Consider the following 22,272-nt stretch of genomic DNA (forward strand, 5'->3'; position numbering starts at 1 on the left):
ATGGCTCCTCCTGGGTTTTTTTCAACCGAATAGTCATTTTTTCTTTAACATTTCCTACTGCTTTAATTTTCACTCCTGTTTTAAATTCTTCATTAACTTTGATTAAGCTTTCCCAAGGCTTAAATACCTGTAAAACTTTTTGAAACTTAATCATTTGATTTGCCTGCTCAGCTTTCCTAATCTCGCCTTATTTTAAGACTGTTAAACTGAAAATTGTGCCTCAGAGATGGTGTGATCACAGAGGGGAAAAGAAATGATGGCTTTGTTAGTGAAAGTTTAATGATGAGTTTCGCTGGAAAAATCTCACACTTCAGTGTTCTTTGTGTATCATGCTGATAAGCAGCTAATAATTTTAAATGCCTTCATTTTAGATTTAATTTTAAAAACACTTATAGTTTTCAAGTCCACATAAATACTAGGTACAAGTTCACTCAGTCTAGAAGAAAATTAACCTTACATTGTCCTTTATAAGTTTTGCTGCTTACCTCAGCAAGTCTCTTTGATTTTAATTCTGTAGACCATTAATTATTTTCTTAAACCTGTCATACTTTTTCTGATTAAGAATATGGAACTGGAGGTTGATCTTAAGAATGAAGCACTCCATTTTTTTTTTTTTTCAATTTCTAGAACCTGAAGCCAAGAGAGGTTAAATTTGCAGACCTAGATAGTAGCAAAGCCAGACTAGAACCCAAGGATTTGGTTGCTTGGAGTCTGCATCAGGGACTTTCACTGTAAAACATAAACCATATCGTCCTGCCAATTGGTCTGAAAATAACTCTTGCCACCTCATGTCAACTCAAGGCCAGATGTAGAGGAAGTATTGGAATATACATGCACCTCCTTAGGGCTCTGGTTACTATTGGAAATGATTATAGAAAGAGTTTACTTTAATTCAAATGAATGGTACTTTCTCTTGATTCTAGGGAAAGAAAGTTATAACCTTCTCACAATCCTGTTGCATGAACTCTAGGACTATGCCATTGTGACTTTTAAATCTAGCAGTTGATAATAGTCTGTGTTATAAGACCTATTGAGAATCATCAAAGGATACGTTTTGCATCATCTGAGCTATTCCTGGGTCCAATTACTTCCCCTTCTTCCCCACAGCGGATATTACCAAAATAAGCTCTTTTACTACTTCTGAGGAAGATAAATAGAAATATAGATTGCTCTTTGATTAGAACGCAAACAACCCTATTGAACTGAGCAATATTAAAATAAATACCAAGAAAATTCATGGGTATTCTTGTTACAGGTTATTTGCCCTGGACTATTAGGTTTATTAGGTTTTGTTTTTATTGACTTTTCCATATATAACATAATCCTTTTTAAAAAAAAAAAAAAAACCTGTAAGCCTTAGAGGCAGCCAAAAGACTGAAATGTGTTGATAGAGGTGAGTACACTCTATGATAAGATTTCGTGCTTTTAGGAACCGTATGTAATCCTTGTCTATATACAGTATAGTTGTCTCCTCATTTCTGTTGATGTTTCCTTATTTAATATAATTTGAGATGAAATTAGTTATTTGATGCCATTGGAAATGAGCTTTATCTTCTTATTTAACTAGTCCACTTATTGGACCATCTTGCAATAAGTGATAATGACCTTCACTCTAATTGAATTTCCTGTTTTGGTGGGGTTCACCCCTCCACCACCTGTGCACACATCCCTCATGGGGTGATTGTAAGGAGCTGCAGTAGATATAAATGTAATAAAACCACATTGACATCACTTGTCTCTCTTGAATCTTTTTCTTAAATTACTCAATGAATTTTATTACATTTATAGTTGCACAACAATCATCACAACCCAGTTTTTAGTATTTCCATCCCAAACCCCAGGTGCTTCCCCCCATCCCCCAACCTATATCATTTGGAAACCATTAAGTTTTTCGAAGTCTGTGAATCAGTATCTGTTCCACAAAGAAGTTCATTGTGTCCTTTTTTCGTTTCCACATGTAAGTGATAGCATATGTATGATGTTGGTGTCTCACTGTCTGACTGAATTCACTTAGCATGATAATTTCTAGGGCCATCCATGTTGCTGAAAATGCCATTATTTCTTTCCTTTTAATGACTGAGTAATATTCCGTTGTGTGTATGTACCATTTCTTCTTTATCCACTCCTCTGTCAATGGACATTTAGGTTGTTTCCATGTCTTAGCTATAGTATATAGTGCTGCAATGAAGAACTGGAGTTCATGTATCTTTTCAAGTCACGGTTTTTTTCTGGATAGATGCCCAGGAGTGGGATTGCTGGATCAAATGGTAATTCTATTTTTAGATTTGTGAGGAATGTTCATACTGTTTTCCACAGTGGTTTTGCCAATTTGCATTACCACCAAATCCTAAAGACGCTACCAGAAAACTACTAGAGCTCATCAATGAAATTGGCGAAGTCACAGGATACAAAATTATTTCACAAAAATTGACGGCATTTCTACATACTAACAATGAAAGATCAGAAAGAGAAATTTGGGAAACAATCCTATTTACCATCACATCAAAAAGAATAAAAAATACTTAGGAATAAACCTACCTAAAGAGACAAAAGACCTATACTCTGAAAACTGTAAGACACTGATGAAAGAAATCAAAGATGACACAAACAGATGGAAAGGCATACTATGCTCTTGAACTGGAAGAGTTAATATTATCAAAATGACTATACTACCTAAGGTAATCTACAGATTCAATGCAATCCCTATCAAATTACCAAAGACATTTTTCACAGAACTCAAAATATTTTAAAGTTTGTTTGAAAGCACAAAAGACCCAGAACAGCCAAAGACACCCGGAAGAAGAAAAATGGAGCTGGAGGCATCAGGCTCCTGGACTTCAGACTATACTACAAAGCAACAGCCATCAAAACTGTATGGTACTGGCACAAAGACAGAAATATAGATCAATGGAACAGGATAGAAAGCCCAGAATTCAACCCATGCACCTATAGTCAACTAATCTATGACAAAGGAGGCAAGAACATACAATGGAGAAAGGACAGCTTGTTTGAGAATAAGTGGTGCTGGGAAAACTGGACAGCCACAGGTAAAAGAATGAAATTAAAACACTTCCTAACACCATATGCAAAAATAAACTCAAAATGGATGAAAGACCTAGATGTAAGACCAGACACTATCAAACTCTTAGAGGAAAACATAGGCCAAACACTCTCTGACATAAACTGCAGCAATATCTTCTCAGATCCACCTTTTAGAGTATTGACAGCAAAAACAAAAATAAACAAATGGGACCTAATCAAACTTAAAAGTTTCTGCACAGCAACGGAAACCCTAAATAAAACAAAAAGACAACCCACAGAATGAGAGAAAATATTTGCAAACGAAGCAACTGACAAGGGATTGATCTCCAAATTTTATGAACACCTTCTTCAGCTCAATACCAAAAAAACAAACAACCCCATCAAAAAATGGGCAGAAGATCTAAACAGACAACTCTTCAAAGAAGACATACAGATAGCCAAAAAACACATGAAAACATGTTCAACATCACTCATTTTTAGAGGAATGCAAATCTCGAACCCTTTTGATTCTTACACCTTTTATAGAATTCTGCCTAAAATGCACAACTTTCTACCCCTCAGAGAGTCCTCACTATCCTTCAGGATCCCCAGTGAATTGTAGGTGAGGCCATCGTTCCTGAGACAAATCACCAACTGGGATACATGTATTACTGTGGAGAACTGATCTTCAAAGCTAATGTGATTCTCAACCTTGGGAAGAAGGAGATACCTAGGATTGACCTTAAACCTATAAAATAAAGGCTATAGGTCCCTCTAAGTGGTTCTTCCTCCTTTGTCTCTGTCACCACATCTAGACATTCACAGTTAGGATCCACATTTTTATACACAGATGAAGATAGTCTGATTTACTTAATATGAAACGTACCAAGCTAACATAGCTTCTAAAAGCCCGAGGCTGTCTTCCTACAACCATCTTGTAAGTAATTTGCAAATGAAGTCCTCAAATTATATTGTCGCTTAGGGATAACATAGAAATAATAGATAACTACAATAACTGCTTCAGTAACTATGGTGGGAATACAATGTTTCCTTGTCATTTCTTTCTAAGGATTACAACATCCTAATAATCAGGCTTTGAACATTACAACCATTGTTGCATTTGTTAATTTAAAAGTATTGTTTAAATCATAGCATTTTTGCTGTTTCAGACATTATTTGGAGTTCCCTTCATGGCTTAGTGGTTAACAAACCTGACTAGGAAGTTTAAAAGGGTCACACATCCAGTATTTGGTGTTACTGGGATTCCAGCTTACATGAGACCCCAGAAATCATTTTCTTAGGTGCGGTGGATGTGAGCATACAACTGGGAGGCCATGGAAAGTAAGAACTGATAAATGTCTCCTGGTTAGGCAACATGCATGCAATTAGCTACCTTTGAAAGGGAAGTGTCAGTACTAAGGGTGGGGGAAAAGTAGAGAGCCGAAGGTAGAGAAAGATGGAGTAGTGAGTGGAAAGAGCCCTTATTGTTACCTTTCAAGAACTTTGACTGAGAAGAGAATTGGAAAGGTAAGGTAGTAGCTGCAGAAGGATCAGGGTATCAAAGGAAGATCATGTCTTCCTTCCTTCCCCTCCTCCCTTTCCCTCCCCCCTTCCCTTCCCCCTCCCTCCCTCCCTTCCCCTTCCTCTCATCATCTCTTCCTTCCTCTAGTCATAGTGTCAACTAATTTACCTGTAAAGCTTTGGTAATTGAGAAGGGGTTAAGGAAGCAGGAAGGGATGCGATGACCCATGAAGGCAAGGTCCTGAGCATGTGGGGGAGCTAATGACCAAACTGTGTGGAGTATGGTTGATCTTTAATAGACACTTTCTTCACTTTAGCTAGAGAGACAGAGAGGAAGGGTGGGTAAGAAACCTTGAAAATTCATTGTGGACCAAAAGGAAGGGCTATGCTCTAAGACTTCTATTTTTTCCAGTGAAGCATAGGACAAGATCATCAGCTGAGGCAAGATGACAACTGGAAAACAGGCAATCTTTGTTGAGGACAAATAAGAGAGAGCCAGTTGACAGAGAAATGTAGTGATTTCCAGGCAGGGCTGATGCCTCCTGAATGTTAATGACCATGAATGAAGTTGATACTACTCAGAAAAGTTGCATTATCCCTCTCACCACCAGAAAGCCGTTTTAAAACTATAATGCTGGATAGAGTGTGGAGAATGGACTGGGGACTGAATAAGGCTTGTAGCAGAGAGACCTCAGCATCCTCACAGAGAATAACTGTTTCCTTTGGGAGAATGTCTATCTATTATGCTATTTTCTGGACGTGATTCTATGGATTCTGCCATGGCTATCATGGAACGGAACATATGGTTCATGCACTGAAATAGATGCTCTCAGTTAAATGGCAAAAACAGAACTACGGAGATAATTATAATGCCATATATGAAGTGTGTCTCACTTGAGAGGGCTGGGTGAGCTTTTTTTCCTGAAGTTCTTCCCTCATTTACTTTATCATCTCTCAACTCATACACCCATTAGCCAATCATCCCTTTGAGGAATTCATTTACTTTAAATATACAATGGCATATTTTAAAGGCACATCAAGTATTTGGTACTCAGTGTAATGTAAACATATGGTTAAATAAATAGTGCCAGCTAATATCCTTAGAGGAAGAAGAATAAGAAAAACAAGTAAATGTTTCCATTGTATTAGTTTTCCTTCTCCCAGAAAAATTAAGCAAGACATTTTGCCTTAAGTGTTTAGCAATAGAAAAAGATCCCTATAAAATACCTGTGAAACTGAAAAGACTTGTGAAATCTGTTCACATTTTTATCTACCAAGGATCATCATCAGTGCATGATGCTTTCTTTAACAACCAGCTATGTGTCTTGGGAACTGCATATTAAACTGAAATAATTTACTGTGTTACCAATTTTTCTTTCTCCACTGTAGGAGTTAGAAGGCATTTGGATATTGGCTATAACATATATACATGGATGGTAGATACAGTGTTGCAGAATAAGGCAGACTCCGGCAACAGACTACTTACTCCAAATGAAGTGCCAGGCACGTGTAGAAAACCAATCATTATTTCCATGAGATTTTTATTGAATAGACTAATGTCCAAAAAGGAAAATACAATCCTTCTTTGCAGCATGACTTACCTGGTTGGGAATACATCATCTCTGTCCATGGGAAACACTGCCATATAGCCAAGGCATCAGACATTTTTAATCCTTGAAAATTAGATCTTTAAGAAGAAAAGCCAAGGGAGGATGTGAGTGCTCACTCTTTGCCCACATTCCTTCCAGAAACTTAATTCAGATTATGAAGGAAAAAAGAACACTTATTGGTGAAGACGGAGACTGCCATTAATATAATCAAATGATCTATGAATAAAAATTTTAAATTTATGACATTATATATATATTAATATTGATCTTTATTCTAAAAACATGATTATGTTTCTAAAAATCAGGTTCAATCTGATTTATTCTCAATTAGCCCTTGAGGACAAGTTTTGGAATTGCAATACTGTTTCAAGATACCACTTAAGGTCAAGTTCACACCTGACTTAAAAAGAAACGTTGCATTGAATGTATATTATTCTTTTCAACCAATCTCACTTTTCTATAAATTCATTCAAATGATTCCATTGGACTTGATTCTTCTGTATCACATCCAACATTTGAGTCTAAGCCTTCATCAGGTTCATGGTCTCCATGTTCTACATGACCTTTGACCTTGGACAGCACTGTGACCAGCTGCTTTCTAAAACCTGTGCTTATGATTGTGACCTCTTTACCTGCCTTGGGATTGACAGATAATTTCGAAGCCTATCTAAAAACACTGTGTTTTGTTTGCATTTCCTATTTGGTTGAATTCACAGTTTCAATTTTTCCATAATGGAAGTATGTATTGCTGGATATTGAACAGTTTCTCTTGAATATCAGCTAGAAGCTTTTGACAGTTAACTGAGATGTCATCTCTAATGAAACTCTCTGAGGGTTTAGAACTTCTCTCAGTCTTTTAAATCCTATGATATATTCTAAGATATTTGCCAGTTTCCATTGTCTTTAATTATCCTTCCTCATGTGTACTGGGATTTTTTTATTTGAATAACTATACATACTCTTGACATACTTATATACACATGTACATATATATACAGCTTTATTTGCATGTGTATATCTTCTGTCTTAGAAACTAGAAGGCACTTGATCTTGGACTTAAAGATAATATGAGAGGGCACTTCGTCACCTACAGTGATTTATTGCCTCAGACAATATTAATAATAATGATAGCCAACATTTATGGATCACATCTTTTGCGCCAGACCTAATCTTTAGCACTCTCACCAGCATTAACTCATTTAGTCCTCACACTGACCTCCTTGTCACCCCCATTTTATATAGATGAGCCACAGGGGATAAAGTACATTCCCCAAGGTCACACAGCTCCTGAGGGGTGGAACCAGAACAAATTTCGACTCTAGTGGCTAAATTCTTGACCACTAGCAATACTTCCACTTAGAGGAAATTTACTTCCTTCAACTCTACCTCTGTCTTGTTTAGTATGGCAGTCTTTTGCCTGACTACTGTATCATGACATCATGTTTTTATTGACACTTTAAATTACAATTAGATAATAAAAATGTAAAGTGCATTCATGTGTGGTGGAAACACCTTCATTGTGGTGGTACTTGATGAACATCAAATACCTTCAACACAAAGCCAAGGTATGCAAGTTTCTTCTGAGAGAAATTGTAGAACACATCCTGGTTTACGAAATGTTAACATGTGGGAAATGTGTGCCTTAGATTCAGTAAAATACAGTCATCATAACTGAGAGCTACCATTTATCAGTGCTTTCTATGTGTGGCAGATAATGTTAGTGTCTTCCCAATATCCACTCATCATGTCCATTTTAATACAGTCCAGTTTGCCTTGTAGGTAGCAGTGTGTTCACCTAACCTCCACCTAGAGCTGGTCAGTGACTGTTCTGGCCAGTGAGGTACAGCTGGGAGACAGAAGGTTAAGGTTTAAGGGAAGATCTTTTTCTCCATACAAAAAGGAACAATTTTGCCACAAGAGACATATATTCCAGTTCCTTGGACCTGTCCTGGATTCTCTTGCCTTTGTGCCTCAGCCCATGCTGTATAATCTGTTCATTTCACCTCCCCAAACACCACCTACCTTTCTGTCTCTGCTGTAGAATCTGAAGCTGTGATGGAAAGAGTCCAAGCCCATTCTGCTTACCCACAACAGGCCAGTAAATCAAGGGACGAGGTGTTAGGATGAGGAATGGCAATATTTGCAAAGCCTGGAGTCCAAGAAGAGGGTGGACAATGTCTTAGAGAGCCATCTATACAAATCAGATTTCAGGCTTCTTTCATACTAAAAGGGGGAGGGGTGTGTGGTTGGTTGTTGCAAACTTCGTGGTGTAGGAATCCTTTGTTCTTGCAGCTGTCCATGGAGGTTAGGTCATGATGTTCCTGTAAACCTTCAACAAAACAAATATTATTCTCTGTTCTGTAACTTTTTATCTCTATTTGAATAGAAAAGTGTTAAGGATCAGAGATTTGAGAATGGACTGTTCTGTATATTTCAGGCTATAGGCAACATTCTCAACTGGAAGCAAAAGCAATAGAATACAAAGGTAAAAGAAAAGATGTAATATGGAGTCAGATTTGTTCTTCCCTATGACAGAAAGAGGGCTAGTGAACAAATAACTATGGGTGTTTTTTGTTTGTTTACCAAATTAATTATCTTGTTAACTTTTATCTTCTCGTTAACAAAATAGAGATTAAAACCATCTACTTGTCAGGAATGTTGGGGTTTAATGGAATAATGTGTGAAAGCTGCCTAACATGGCACCTGGCGCAAAACAGCAGCTTCTAAAAGACATTTTAGTATGTATGTACTCAGCAGAAGTGATCTTGCTCTTTCTCCCCCCAAGGGTTACTCTGTACCATGCTAATGCCATGTCTCTTACTATTTTTTCTTTATTTTGATAAATAGTATTTGTGTCATCCTTTCTAAATAAAGGATAGTTGTTGAAGTCACAGACCCTTGCTCATAGTATGTATGTTTTTATTTGTCTAAAAATATATGACGTGAGACTTCCCATTTCCATTTCTGAAGATAAGGAGCTTGGAAGTCTTCACCCTGCTCTAACAAGTAAAATGCTAAACAGACTGAAACATCAACAATACTGCTGCATGCCCTAAGAGAAGAGGAGGCAGAATTGGGTAGAATGGAAATATCAACTGGCAAATAGAGGAATGCAGGTAGTCTCAGTTTATGGGTACAGAGACTCAGGAATGGAAACCACTGCAGGGATCAGTGCCAGGGTAGGAAAACCTGAACCGAATTGATGAATTGCTTGAGGCTCAGTGTGGAAAAACTCTGAGAGTTAAAAATTCCGGGGGAAGCCCACGGTAGGGGAGGCCACACAATGTTGTCACCGCCAGGAGCTTAATCAGGTTTCCATAGTAAACACTGAAGAAAAATTTCCTTGTGCTCTGTAGAGGGAGGGGAGAAGGAACCATTAGGTAATATGCCAGAACACTCTGTTGTTAATAAGGCCTGCCCTCAGGGGAAACTAGTTAACCAGAGCCTAAGCTCCTGGGGTTTTGTCAAAGCCTGACTGACCTGGGGAAGGGAAACCTATCACCCCAGCCCAATGGAGCGATCCTGTCCCACTTAAGGGAGGAGGAAAAAAACATTTGAAGAACAGTTGTGAAGTTCACAGTCCAGAGGCACAGGCTCACTAAAAACCTCGGGCCTGATCATAGAACCATAAAATGCTTCCCTTCCCCTTATTAACTCACCCTCACAGTACTAAAGGCCTGTGTTTACAACAGTTCCTTTTATTAGTATATTGTGTCCAGTATCAAGAAAAAAAAAATCACAAGGCATACCAAAAGTCAAGAAACAAAGAGACAAAGCAAGTATCAGGACCAGACATGGCAGGAATACTGGAGTCATCACAAGGAATTTCAAACAACTCTGGTTGTCTGCTAAGGGCTCTAATGGATAAAGTAGACATTTGGCCCGGACAGTTGGGAATGTATAAAAGAGATGGGGATCCTAAAAAATAAGCAGAAATAAATGCTAGAAATAGTTAACATCCCCCCCATAATAGAAACGAATAATGCCTTTTATGGGGTCCTTAGTAGACTGGGGACAGCAGAGGGAAAAAAAATCTTTGAGTAGGGGGATATACCAATAGAAACATTCCAAACCGAAAGCAAAGAGAAGAGACACTGATAAAAACAGAACCATATCCAAGGACTGTAGGACATTTACAAAATTTTAACATAAGCTTGATGGGAATACCAGAAAGAGACTGAAGAGATGTAGGAACAGAAGAAATATTTGAAAAAAATAGTGATACAGAATTTCTCCAAGTTAACATTAGACTACAATCAACAGATCCAGGAAGCTCAGAGAACACCAAGCAGAAAAAAATATACCCCCCCCCAAAAAAAACCACAAAAAAACTTACTTCTAGACATGTCATTTTCAAAACTACAGAAAATTAAAGATAAATAAAAAATCTTGAAAGACTCCAGAGAAAATCATCTTACCTATAGAAGAAGAAGAACAGAGATCACAATTATACCACCTTATCCCCAGAAACCATGCAAGAAAGGAGGAGAGTGAAATATTTAAAGTATTGAGAAGGAAGGAAAAAAAAACAAACAAACCCTCCAACCTAGAATTCTGTACTCTGAGAAACTGAGGGAATGTGTTGCCAGTAGACCAGCCTTGCAAGAAATGTTAAAGGAAGTTATTTAGAGAAGAAGAAAAATAACATAGGTTAAAAATACAATCTACTTAAAGAAAGGAAGAACATCGAAGAAGGAATAAAGGAGGGGAAAATAACTTTTACTTTTCCTATTCTAAATTGATCTAAATGATAAACTTTGTTCAAAATAATAATAGTGATAATTTATTCAATTATGTATGCTTATCTATGTAATATGCATATATGTGTACATATACAGACACATATGTAAGCATACATTTATATCTATTATATCTATATATGTAATATATCTTTATATTTGATTTTAAACCTGAAGCCAACCTAAATTTATTTCATAGATTTTCAGATGTATTTTTTTGTTTGGTGTTCAAAATTGTGAAAGTTCGGAGTTCCCGTCGTGGCGCAGTGGTTAATGAATCCGACTAGGAACCATGAGGTTGCGGGTTCGGTCCCTGCCCTTGCTCAGTGGGTTAAGGATCTGACGTTGCCGTGAGCTGTGGTGTAGGTTGCAGACGTGGCTCGGATCCCGCGTTGCTGTGGCTCCGGCGTAGGCCGGTGGCTACAGCTCCGATTCAACCCCTAGCCTGGGAACCTCCATATGCCTCGGGAGCAGCCCAAGAAATAGCAACAACAACAAAAATAAATAAAAATAAAAATATAGAAAAAAAAATTGTGAAAGTTCAGTTTAAAAAGTTTTAAAGAGGGAGTTCCCGTCGTGGCTCAGTGGTTAAAGAATTCGATTAGGAACCATGAGGTTGCGGGTTCGGTCCCTGGCCTCGCTCAGTGGGTTAATGATCCAGTGTTGCCGTGAGCTGTGGTGTAGGTTGTAGATGCAGCTCGGATCTGGCGTTGCTGTGGCTGCGGTGTAGGCTGATGGCTACAGCTCTGATTAGACCCTAGCCTAGGAACCTCCATATGCCAGGGGTGCGCCCTAAAAAGACAAAATGACAAAAAAAAAAAAAGACAAAAAAAAAAAGTTTTAAAGAGAGTAGGTACCTCCATACTGTTCTCTATAGTGGCTGTACCAGCTTACATTCCCACCAACAGTGTGGGAGGGTTCCCTTTTCTCCACAACCCCTCCAGCATTTGCTATTTGTGGACTTACTAATAATGGCCATTCTTACTGGTGTGAGGTGGTATCTCATGGTAGTTTTGATTTGCTTGGGTTGATACTGTGGCATAGATTTGATCCCTGGTCTGGGAACTTCCACATGCCTCAGGCATGGCCAGGGGAGAAAAACAAAAAAAAAACTACAGAAAATATATGGGTGCACATCTTAATACATATTCTTATATATCCACAAAGGGATAGAAACATGCAGACCCAAAATATGAATATACAACATTCTACAGAAATCAGTAAATATGGCTAGATATAGAGTAGTTCATTTCCTTTTAGCCATCAATCTATCCTGTTTGCATGATCCTAGGGAACAGACGAGCTTGGTTTTATCACAGTTTGAAATAATATTTTCTTCTTAGTTATCCAGTTTAACTCTCCCCAAACAGTTTTGCCCCCCCCGGCAGATGTAATCCGATGCTAGTCATGAATACATCTCTCCCTCATCCTCACCATTCTGTAAAGTAAAATCTCAGCCATCGGTTGCACTCAAGGCTATATTAGGTTACAGTTAATTGTATTGATAGGTTTCAAAAGTCTTTAAAAGATTTTTTTTCTAAGATGTACTCTTCTGATGAGTACTTAGGCTCTAAGAGAGGCAATTGGAAAGATTTCATATTTCACGTTCCTTCAGCTACGCTCTTACGGCTTATGGTTATGTGTTAATAGTTTTCTGACATCTGAAATCACAGCCCCATTGAGCCACATGGAGTGCTTTTCTCTCAAAGGGATTCAGCCTTAAATACAGATGGGCTTGTCAGCATGGTCTAGATGACATTTTTATAACCCATAATGTTCTTCAGCAAGATGTGGTTAATGATCCTTCACATTATCCAACCAGAGAGTGCTGGATTCCTGGCGGAAGGTTGCATTTACATCATGGATTCTGAGGCTGCTCAACCCAAAGTTATTACTGTGGGAACTGAATGATGAAAATCTACGTATTGCTACATTATTTATTTTGTTGCAGTTGGTATTAATGTTGCTGCGTCCTGTTTGGGCCCTTGTCTCACTACTTTAATTTGCCTAGTTTTACCTTTTCCTTTTGGAGCACCATTCTTCCCAGGCTTAGAGGGAGGGTATGTCCTCCAGCCAGTGCCTCCTCTTGCATGGCTCTAACTCCCAAATGAGCTGGTCCTTCTGGAGATTGACTTGCAGAAGGTTTATTGACCCCTTAATAATGCAGTGAGTCTATTCAGAAAAACTATGTTGGAGGTTATAAGGAAACTAAGGTATAAGCCAATGGAGCATCTGTGACACATTTTCTCTAAGTCCCTTCAACTTATCCCTTCACTTTATTCAGATTACTTTTCTCTTGGCCTTTGAACCCAACACTATTGGAAATAAATTTAGTAAATGGCTATTAAGCATCTGCTTTGCATAAGGCACTGTACCACCTGATAAGAGGACACCTCCTTACTTCAGGGCGTAGTGTGTGAGATAGTAGATGTCGTGCATGGTCTGTGGATGTGCTTCCATGCAGCATTAGGTAGATGCACTAAAGAGAGAGGTAAGCAAAGAGCCAATGTTATCTCTGAATGGCAGGAAATAAGAAAGCACCAAGGAGGTGGTATTTGGCTAAGAACTTAAAAGAAGATTAGGAGTTTGAAAGCAGAAGAAAAGACAGACATGCATTTCAGGTTGTTCAAAAATCTTGAGCAATTTTGGGAGTGTGAATGCTGTGCCTGGGGAATCTAGTGTGTGTCTCACACGGACAGTGTGGCTAGAATAGACTGTGCCATTAATTCATACGAATCAAGCAGCAAGTGAGATGGAAAAGTCACTGAGGCCAGATTAGTGTGCAAAGGTGGAGTGGGGGTGCTTACAATGCCAGCTAAACAAAACTGACCTCTGATGTCCCCATCTGGCAGGAAGGAGGTATCAGAGGCTTTGGGGGTAATATGATCTAATGATTCAGTTATCACTCTGTTAGGTGGAAGAGCACAGAGACCAATTAGAAAGCTCATGAGCTAGGTCAGGTGTCCAGGGGTATAGTCCTGGGATTGGAAATTAAAAAAAAAAAAAGATACATGGGAGAATTTTCAGAAGTTGAAGATCATAGTTTGTGAAGAAACTGACATGAACATTCAGGGAAAGAATGAAAGTAACTCCAGAGTGTCTAGACTGGGATGTTGCCAACTTATTCTGGGTGAGACTAGTGCCTAGAAGTATAGCGGAGAAGCAAGACTAAGTCATGAAGCAGGTAAATGTTATCCTATGCTAGCGATCAATACTGACAATTCATCTTTGATCCTGCTGGTACTATTTATAAATCTCCACATTGTTCTGTAGTGCCTTCTGTCCATGCTTGTCCACCAGGGCTACATTTTAATACTCTGAACTACCTTTGTAAAGACACCTGCTTGTTCATATGAATCAAGCCATACAAAAATGGCACTGATTTTTTTTTTTTTTTGTCTTTTTGCTATTTCTTGGGCCACTCCCGCGGCATATGGAAGTTTCCAGGCTAGGGGTCTAATCAGAGCTGTAGCCACAGGCCTACGCCAGAACCACAGCAACGCGGGATCCGAGCGGCGTCTGCAACCTACACCACAGCTCACGGCAACGCCGGATCGTTAACCCACTGAGCAAGGGCAGGGACCAAACCCGCAACCTCATGGTTCCTAGTCGGATTCGTTAACCACGGCGCCACGACGGGAACTCCCCAAAAAATGGCACTGATTTAATTAACAGATACAGTGATCTGTGTGGATGTACTAGCAAGTTAGAGGGTTAACCTCCCAGAGCAATCCTGTTGCATTTTACACATAACCTTCTGCTTAATCTAAATAGCTATGCTAATGGTGGGAATTCTCTGCCTTATGCTGCAGCAGCAGGAGCATTTCTGGAGGCATCTGGGTCACGTGCCGGGCATCTCTTCTACTTCTGGATGGAGTTGGCTTTTTACAGAGCCATAGCAGGGGAAAAGGAAAGTATTATTAAAATTAAGTGAGGATAGTTAGGGAATGCAGGATTACAAAACACAACAAAATTATATTTTAGCACCTGATAAAAGTTTATCATCAAAATGTAAATGTCATTTATTTCAATGCATAATATTAAACACACTCTTGTGACAGAAAAGTCTGGTATAAAATGCTTTCTTTTTTTACAAAGTGTACTTCCATCTCGTTTGATTAAACCAAACTTCAGAAGAGAGGAGGAAGAAAGGGCTAATTTGATCACTGCTAACAATGACCTATCTTTATGGGGAAGTCCCGTTCCTTTCCCAGGTGCTTCCAGGTAAATTCGCATCATCAACCTTCAGGGGAATAATTGTTCATGTTGGAGACTTCTATAATAGGAATCATGTTCTCTCCTGCTGAAATGCAGCCAACCTTAGGGGCAGATGGTAATGATCCCTTGAAAGAGTGGTCTGCTGTAAACAGATTAAGTGTAGATGTGACACAGATTATGAGAGACTTTAGGGGACTTCAAGGCAGCTAAAACATAATTACCGAAATTAAATCTGGACTAAACAACAGGATAATGCTTCTTTTCTAGCCACAGGTTTCAGGAAGACATTAATATTCTTCCTTGCAATTTTCTCTACAAGGAGAGACAGGCATTTTTGAGCAAAGCAACTGTTTCTAAGCCATTACTTGCTTTTTGGTGGTTTGGTATCTGGAAATATCTGGCATCCTTATTTATTTGTTTGTTTATTCTTCTATTTATTCTTTAAAATTGTGGTAAAATATACGTAACAAAATGTATCATTGTAATCGTTTTTAAGTGAACAGTGGCGTTAAGTACATTGCAGAGCTGTGCAACCATCACCACCATCCACCTGCAGAAGAGTCTCTATTTTTGTTCCATGCGATTTTTATTTATTCGATTAGGTATACTTAAGGCACTATGGTTTTCTGTTTGTTTGTTTTCTTTTTTCTTTTTTTTTTTTTTTTTGATTATCACAGCTACTTTCCCCTTAAATTTTGTGACCCTTTCAAAAATTGGTTTTCAGTTCCCAATGCATTTCTCTCAGGAAGGTAAGTCATACACTCTGCTGTTCTCAATAGAACTGACATCTCGATTTATAAACATAGGAATGCTTGACTTCTCCAGGACTGTGTTGCTAATGTTTTAACCACGAGCCAGTTGCAATGGCAATTCCCAGGCAACAGTGTTGACTTGTCCTCATACTTCACAACAGCTTGAGAAGGGGCTGCTTTAAGAGCAGTTTTAATTATCCCAAATGTTTTTAAAATTCATTTATGTCCTAAGCTGATAAATATCTATCTTTAGATTATCTGTGTTGTGCCACAGAAATGCACTAAGAGAGAAGGCTGCAGTGAGTATGCATTAGGCAGTGAGTCAACCATTATGGTATTAATTTGAGAAAGACCTTTGGAGGAGGAATCTAGCATGCTGTTGGAATTTGGAGCACACCTTGGTCAGTCTGTTTATTCCATAAAGCACAATAAAAACATCATCCACAAGCTATTTGGTGTTATGACCCTTTTGAATTTTAGGTTCATGTCCTTGCTTTCTCTAGAATAATGCATTTTGACATGGATCCTGTTTACCCACTATTACAGGTGGTGTAAACATTTCATAAAGCTCCTTTATAGAGCCCATAGGGGTCTCTGGAATTTAAGTTAACCATCAGTGATGTTGGAGGTGAAAACTTTCCTGATGATCTTGTAACAATACGCTGTTAACTCTGGGAGGTCTTGCCACTCAAAGCGTGGTATTCAGATCAGCAAGGATGTCACCACCTGGGAGCTTGTTAGAAATGTTATAAATGGAGACACTTAAACTCCACCCCCAACTCGGAGTTAGAATCTGCCTTTGAAAACTATCCCAGGTGATTTGTGTGCGCTGCATACAAGTAGGCCAGAGGAAAAAAAGTGTGTGTGTGTGTGTGTGTTTGCATTCTAGAATAATTCATGAGGCTTTTTCATATTATACAAATATTAGTAGTTAATCATGGGCACTACTATTGGATGTAAAATTTCTAAAAGAAAGTTACATCAGAATTTGAAATATCTTATCACTTTGACACAGCAAATCTAGAAGAAGCAATTACAAAACAAGACATTGACACAAAGAAATAAGCATGAGATTTTGAGAGCAATATTGTTATATGACCAAATAATTGGCGATAACATAAGTATCCATCACTATGGGTTGGTGAAGTAAAATATGGTAGATGTAGAAACAGAATAAATGTATAGCTAATAAAGTCATATTAGCAACTTTATGTATTGACATACAGAGTTTTCCATATTTACTGTTAATTAAAAAAGGAAGAATTTAAAACTGCATATACAGTATTATTAGTACTATATCATTGTTTTTAAAAAAATAGCTGTATATAGTGAAAAAAAATGTGTAATTCAAATGCTATAAGATGATGGACAAATATTCTCTTTTGTCTTTTATTCTCATCTCTTTCTTATGCTGATCTCCACTGTCAAGTTTTCTTTACAATAAATATGAATACCTCTATAATGAATATTTTAACTTAAAAAATAGAAAAAGAGTTCCCATCATGGCTCAGTGGAAGCAAATCTGACTAGCATCCAAGAGGACACAGGTTTGATCCCTGGCCTTGCTCAGTGGGTTAAGGATCTGGCGTTGCCGTGAGCTGTGGTGTAGGTCACAGACAAGGCTTGGATCCAGCACTGCTGTGGCTGTGGTGTAGGCTGGTAGCTGCAGCTCCAATTTGACCCCTAGCCTGGGAACTTCCATATGCCATGGGTGTACCCCCCGACACCAAAAGAAAGAAACATCATTTTTCACTAACACTAATATTCAGCTCTTTCATCTGATATTTGATGATATTCTGCTTCTCCCTATTTTCAATAAACATGGTCAATTACATGAGGTTGGTTTTGAAAGTGTAATAAATAGATGGAGCCTATCTTATCGGGTATTGGCCTTGGATAGAGCTTCCTTCTGTTGCTACATGACAGACTAGACTATGGACCAAAAAAATGTGAACATTAATTTTCCCTGTTCCCCGGTTAAACAATCTGATAATCGGTTGTTGCCAGGTAACATTATTCAACTCATTCTTTATGTTTGGTATAATTGTTTCAATAATGTCATTTTCATTGAGGAGGTAACTTTAGAAACTAGTGTGACAAAAGTTTAATGGAGAATTAATAGAAAGATATATCATTACAAAGGCATTTAGTTTTTAGAGCTACTTTTCATAGTTGTGCTTTTGTTATTTTTTATAACTTCCCATTTTGTATTTGCATGTAATTAGCATATAAGAAAAATAATTAATTATAAGGTCGCTAACAGATATAGATAGAATTTTTACAAACTTTCAGATGACAGAATAAAAAACCCAGATGTATGGCTTCTGATTTTGTTTTTCTTCAGATAAAAGAGACTTGTAGGATCTTGCTGTTTAGTATCTATTATATACACTATTCTCCCAGGCTGTTCTCAGGACTACAAAATACAAAATATATATTTTACATAAGTTTCTGAGGGTTTTTTAGTCATAAAGTTAAGTGCTTCTATAAACTTCTTAGTGCTCAATTTCTGAAGACATTTAAATCAGAAAGCATAAAACATTCAGCAATTTCAGAGGAAGAAAAACAGAACTTCATAAAAATTCCAAACAGTATTTTTATTATTCTTCTTCTCAGACATTTGTTTTGGAACAGTTAGAACTTCATCTTATGTATTAAAAAAACGGGAGTGCTATCACCATTAACCTGGAATATCCAGCTTTCTAAAAGAGGAATATTTGTGGTTATGGTAGTGAATTTTTTAAAACCACTTTATTGAGTTAAGATTGACATAGAAAAACTGCACGTATTTAATGTATAAGCTTGATGAGTTTAGATTTAAGTATATTCTAGGGAGACCATCACCAGAGTCAAGGCCATGAATTTATTCATCACCTCCAGAAGTATCTTCCTGTCCCTTTTATGTATTTTTATTTTTTCAAATTGTGTGTGTGTGATAAGAACACTTATAAGAGCTACACTCTGAGCAGATTTTCTTTCTTTCTTTTTCTTTTTTTTTTCTTTTTTGCTTTTTAGGGCTGCATCTGGGGCATATGGAGGTTCCCAAGCTCGGGGTTGAATTGGAGCTACACCTGCTGGCCTATACCCCAGCCGCAACAATGCCAGATCCCACTGAGCAAGGCCAGTGATCAAACCTGCAACCTCATGGTTCCTAGTCAGATTCGTTTCCGCTGCACCATGACAGGAACTCCTGAGCAGATTTTCAAGTGCACAATGCAGTATTACTAACTAAAGGCCATATGCTGAACTCTAGAACTTATTCGTCTTATTGCATTGCTTATCCACCAAGTTATTGCGTAACGGAAACTTTGTACCCATTGACCAACAACTCCCCATCTTCTATCCCCAAGCCCTAACAACTACTATTCAACTCTCTGGTTTAATGACTTTATGAAAGGTAAATGCTTGTGTGTATTTAGGAAATCTAATACTATTTGAGCAAAACAGTAAATTAATTATTTAACCATCTTTTTATTACAGTGAGGGAACAACTTATAGTTAAGCTGAGTGACATTTGTTTAGAGCTCCAGCAGTAATCCCAGTGTTGGCCAGTGCAATGCAAGGGATCACCTTTCCTTTCTGTGTGCGAAGTGATGAATACATCACATGTATTATGCATCTTGATATGCTACTTTACTTACTGTGATAATTCTTGTGATATGTCAGAGTTTTTAGGTAAAGTATTTTTTAAAATGTGAAATTCATGATAGGAAATTTAAAAAAGAGATTACTCTGAGTTCCTGATGTTGCACAGTGGGTTAAGAATCTGACTGCAGTGGCCCAGGTTACTGCAGAGGCCTGGGTTCGATCCCTGGCCCAGTGCAGTGAGTTAGGGGATCCGGTATTCTTGCACCTGTGGCTTAGGTTGCAGTTCCAGGGGGATTCAGTCCCTGGCCCAGGAACTTCCATATGCTGTGGGTGTGGCCATAAAAAATAGATTCCTCAGAGTTTATCTGGTTTAAAATTTTATTTGTTGAAAGAATGTATTCTGCAATATGCTGAAATTTTAGTTTTCTTCATAGGAACAAACAGCCTCCATCAAGCATTAAACTTGGGCTTCAAAGCTCAAAGTAAAGGGTTAGGTGGGTTTAATGCTTTGGATGATTACATTTTCATAATTTGGGTGGTACTCAACAGATCAATTTCTCAATTAGCGAAATAGATTGTGAAATGCAGAAATTTAATATCAGTCATCAATATGAATGTAAATAGCTATAAGGCATGAACTCTCTTCAAGTTGGAATTCATGTTGACAAAAACGAAATGTCAACTTGTTTTTTACACCCTCAATTGATTAAATTCATGGGGGAAATAACTTTTAGTGAGCTTTATTTGGTTGAACAAAGTTATTGATTTATTCTATATTCATAGACATGGCACTGAGGGATGGAGTCTATAATAATTATTGATAACATACCATGTTTTTAAAATGTTGTGTTTTTATCCTCCAGGCATCTTATGATGTAAGTGATAGCTCATGCAGAGTGAGCACATACACACTGAATTTTTTCAGAGACCAATGAGCTATGGCAGGATTGATTCCAAAGCCTTTGCTCTTTCCACCGCTAGACGCTTCTCTCTTTGGATAGATGTTTGATCCTGATCCTCTTGTTCATTATTTAAAATTCCATCGTAAAAGGCATCTTCTTTGACTACTCCTCTGTCAGTGGACATTTGGTTGCTTAGCTCCAGACTTCAGCTGCAATATTAGCATTGCTGCTTTAAAAAAAGATAAAAATCCCTGAGATCTTATCAATTGACTTAAGTAAACAATAACCTTATGTTTGTGCATATCCATAAAGTCCAGCAAATACTAAGGGCTCAAACTTGGTTGATGACGTTGTTGATGGTGTCACTGAAGATGGTGATGAGGTACAGTTGCCCTGGAAGGGCTGGGAAGCCACCACGGTAAGGTTAGCGGGGACCTGGTTCTAGGCGTCTGGGAGGACTAGGTTAGGTTAGAAAGCACTCTGCTATACTAATCTGAAGCTTGCAGTCAGTAGCAAATACTGGAGGCAGAGACCTGCAGGGGTCTAAGTCAACACTGGAGAGATTAAATAGTCTGGAGCTGAAGCAACCTAAATGTATTTTTGGAGGGGTAGATAAAGAAAATATATACATTTATGCAATTGGGTATTACTCAGTCATAAAAGAGAATGAAAAAGTGGCATTTGCAGCAACATGGATGGGCCTAGAGATTATCTTACTAAGTGAAGCTAGTCAGACCGTGAAAGACAAACATCATATGATATCACTTTTATGGGGGATCGTTAAAAAAAGAAGGGTGGATAAGTGAACTTATTTGCAGAACAGAAACAGACTCATTGACTTTGAAAACAAACTTATGGTTACCAAAAGGGATAAGTTGGGGCAGGAGAGGGATGGACTAGGGGTTTGGGATTGGCATATGCACACTGAGGAATATGGAATGGCTGGCCAACAGGGACCTGCTTTATAGCACAGGTAACTCTACCCAATATTCTATATGGGACGGTCTATATGGGAAAAGAATCTGAAAAAGAATGGATGTGTATATATGTATAACTGAATCACTTTGTTGTATAGCAGAAATTATCACAACATTGTAAATCAACTGTATTTCAATAAAACTTTAAAAAATTAGTCTGAAGCTGAGCTTTGAAATGAAAAGAGAACAAGGAAAATGAGAAATCAAGATTCATAACCTATGGAATTAGGAAACCCCCTCAGTTGACAAATGAAAGAAATTAGTAAGATCTAGAGAAATTCCCAAGGTAGAGTCAGATATTCCTCAGGACACACTTTTTGTGGTGCTGTGGCCTAGGACAGGGAAATGGCAGGAGCAGTTAATAGGGGAGACAGAACTAACTTTATTTTCACAGATGTATTTAGAACCATTCAACTTACTCTTAATTCCTTAATTAGTTTTTTTTTTTTTTAAATCCAGTGTGTTTCCATAAAACAGAACTTTAAAATGGAAACAGGTCATTTTCTAATGATCATGAATAATACACCCACTTGTCTTTTAAATGGAACCAAGAAATGTATTCCTAATTAAAACCAATTTCTATATAGCATTCCAGCATAAAACTATAATAAATAATATACTGAGAAAAATTCTATAAACATAGATTTAATATACATTCTTCTAAGATAAAAATGTTATTCTTTCCTATATTTGTGATACATATGCTCGAACATAATAAGAAATTGAAGACTTAAATCCCTGGTTAATAGGAATACACTAAATGTACTGTATAGTTATTAAAAGGGAGAGGTTGTATTTTTTTTTTTTTTTTCCTTTTTAGGGCCCCGCCTCTGGCATATGGAAGTTTCTGGGCTAGGGTTTGAATAAGAGCTATAGCCTGCCTATGCCACAGCCACAGTAATGCTGGAGTGAGCCACATCTATGACCTAAGCTGCAGCTTGTGA

At 37.8% G+C, this 22,272-nt stretch overlaps 1 protein-coding gene and 1 long non-coding RNA gene across 7 annotated transcripts in view; one reads left to right on the forward strand and one right to left on the reverse strand.

The window, feature by feature from the left end:
* Positions 1 to 8,383, reverse strand: part of LOC102162101 — a 37,605-nt gene extending 29,222 nt beyond the window's left edge. Inside the window, exons 1-2 of the long non-coding RNA XR_002340437.1 lie at positions 8,175 to 8,383; positions 6,144 to 6,229 (exon numbers count right to left, since the gene is read on the reverse strand). This is a non-coding gene — a long non-coding RNA (uncharacterized LOC102162101). The remainder of the gene's footprint in view (positions 1 to 6,143; positions 6,230 to 8,174) is intronic.
* Positions 1 to 22,272, forward strand: part of GRM8 (glutamate metabotropic receptor 8) — an 811,904-nt gene that overhangs the window by 601,531 nt on the left and 188,101 nt on the right. The window lies entirely within an intron of this gene.

Source organism: Sus scrofa, chromosome 18 (genome assembly GCF_000003025.6).
Source record: "Sus scrofa isolate TJ Tabasco breed Duroc chromosome 18, Sscrofa11.1, whole genome shotgun sequence".
NCBI classification, from domain to species: domain Eukaryota; kingdom Metazoa; phylum Chordata; class Mammalia; order Artiodactyla; family Suidae; genus Sus; species Sus scrofa.